Source organism: Notolabrus celidotus, chromosome 17, assembly GCF_009762535.1.
Source record: "Notolabrus celidotus isolate fNotCel1 chromosome 17, fNotCel1.pri, whole genome shotgun sequence".
Classification (NCBI taxonomy): domain Eukaryota; kingdom Metazoa; phylum Chordata; class Actinopteri; order Labriformes; family Labridae; genus Notolabrus; species Notolabrus celidotus.
In genome coordinates, this window is record NC_048288.1 from 2,972,317 (window position 1) to 2,974,968 (window position 2,652).

General features: G+C 38.8%; 1 long non-coding RNA gene across 1 annotated transcript; it reads right to left on the bottom strand.

Annotated features, from left to right (window-relative positions):
* Positions 1 to 1,340: 1,340 nt before the first annotated feature.
* On the bottom strand, positions 1,341 to 2,295 carry LOC117829364. The gene is made up of 3 exons (XR_004634610.1): positions 2,186 to 2,295; positions 1,887 to 2,020; positions 1,341 to 1,443 (listed from the first exon to the last, which is right to left on the bottom strand). It is a non-coding gene; the product is annotated as an uncharacterized LOC117829364 (long non-coding RNA).
* Positions 2,296 to 2,652: the final 357 nt, after the last annotated feature.

Here is a 2,652-nt window from a genome sequence, read left to right on the forward strand (position 1 = left end):
AATCAAGTCAGTCATGTCCTTATTTGGGCAAAACTCTTAAGTTTAATATCTTCAAAAATAACAAGTTATAAATAAATTATTCCTCCATACAGTGTGTGCTGATAGAGAAATGAGCTATTCAGACAGAACCATTTTTGAACCAGGCTGTAAACATGTTTATTTCTGCTGTAAAGATCGTCTTCTTTGAATGGGTGTGAATGTGGTTTTTGGTGTTTCAACAGTCAGCTTCAAGTGGACGCTTGATGAACTGCAGTTTTTAACACTTCCTCATTGGCTTCATATTTTGAGACCAGAGGTTGCCGCTTGGTACAGACCAAACAGCAGCTGCATGACATAGTTTCTTACTTGATGCTTTGTTGCATTTTAAAGCTACCAAAAGAGTGTTTGCACTTAGTAATGCCCCTGTCTCTCAACTGTCTCAATGCACTATATTCACATAGTGGCAATCTTCCTGTTCATCATACCTTAAGTATCTAAAAGTAGTATGGGAGGTAGAACCTTCAGTTATCAGGCCCCTCTCCTTTGGAATCATCCACCAGTCAGGGTCCAGGAGGCAGACACCCTCTCTACTTTTAAGAGTAGGCTTCAAACTTTCCTTTTTGATAAAGCTTATAGTTAGAGCTGGATCAGGCTTGGACCAGCTCTTAGTTGGTTTCTGCTAGTTAAAGGAAGTTTGTCCTTGCCACTGTAACTTGCTAAATGCTGCAAAGTGCTCTGCTCATGGTGGATTAAGATGAGATCAGACTGAGTCCTGTCTGTAAGATGGGACTGGATCTGATCCTGTCTTGATGTTGGGTCTTTGTTGATAATAGAACATAGAGTACGGTCTAGACCTGCTCTGTTTGGAAAGAGTCTGAGGAGAACATTTGTTGGGATTTGGTGCTTTATAAATAAAGATTGATTGTTTGATTGATCCCTGTGATGTCATGGTCAGGGTGGTAAATATATTTTCTTATATAGCTGTGTTATGATGTAATACTTTGATGTTCAGGCTTTTGAATGTTGAGAATCGGACAAACTGTTATTGATAACAATTGAGAAAATGCTACAGAGGCAACAAATACTGTACATCCAGAGAGACATGGAGCCACATTTCAATTCAAAAAACCTGCTGATAACCTGTCAGCTAACGTATTTACACTTAACATTATACATATGAACACCAAACAAACATCACACAATAAAACAATAAAACACAGGGGACAATTCAATGAACAATAAAAAAAACAACAAACAAAGAAACACAAGATCAACAAACAAACAAAGACAACAAAAACAACAACATATAACTCACTCATCAAACAGACAAGCTAGACCTTGATCATTTCATATTTTTCCTTCTTTAAATTTTTTTTTAGAAATAACGTAAAATCTTTGATCACAAATCAAATGTTGCACCAGTCAAAAGAGTAGCCATATTTTCTCTCTGCGCAGGCACAGCTCCTGAAATAAAGAGTAGGACAGCTTGTAATTAAGGTGTATATTCTTTAAGGCACACGTGGTAGCATTGTAATGCCCATGAGCAATGAGTAAATAAGCATTTCATGGTATTAATTGAAGTTTTGTCTAATTTTGCTCGTGTTATGAGGCTTCTTGAAAGAGAAATCGACCAGAGGTGTAAGAAGACAAACAGCTCCATCAGTCCAACACTTCATGGTATAGATTGTACTGAGGAAGAAGCAGAAAGAGAAGAACAAAACAGACACACAGAGAGAGGCACAGCTAGTTTTAAGTGGCCTGACCATTCAAAAGCAACTGACAGAGCTTGTAAGAAACATACCATCCATACAAGGCATGTTGCACAAAACACTAATCCTTTCACATGCACATCTTGCCATTTGATCCCTTGTTATATGAGCATCATCAAATAGGAGAGAGGTCCTTACAAGTCTGCAGAGAGCTTCCCATGATGCCTTTTGCCTGAAGGGGTGTCAATCAGAAACCATCTCTCCTCGAGTCTGACAGCTCGGCTACTTTACGTCACACATCTGTTTGGCTCAGGTATTCTCACAGGAAGCATCTGAAGTGGTAGTCAATGGAGAAATATAAGCAGCCTGTAACCAAACCAAGTACTTCATCTCAAGGTGTATGATCGTGTCGGACTTTCATGAAAGACTTTAACCAGATAAAGCATCCCCTGAACACAAATGGTAGAGGTAATTAAGCGTTAATATGGCGCTCTTACCTGTGAGAAAGGTTGATGAAGAACCTCCTTCAGCTATGGTTAGTGGCTCTCATGGAAGACAATTAAGGAAAATGACTTTTATTTTAAAGCTGAGGTTAAATGACCAGTCTCCTTAACCTTGAAGTTCACCGTCCACATGAATATTGAATGATTCTTAACCTTCTGTTCTAATGCTAATTGAAGCAGAGGGGGGATATTACATATTTGTAATTAGGGGCTGTTGGATAAGGCTTAAGCTCTGAGCCTCATTAGCTTAATCATGAGGACTCTATCAATTATGCAGGTGGAGGTATGGTGGTGATTTGAGAAACATTCTGCTCCGTTGAAAACTTTTCTTCCCTCTGGAGTCATTATCTTGAAGAATTCCTCTTGGACCTTGTCATTAATTCTAATCCCAGAAAAGCAACTTATTTCTGTGCAGAGCATACTGGAATATGAGTTTGAAACCAGTCTCACTGCATCTTCTA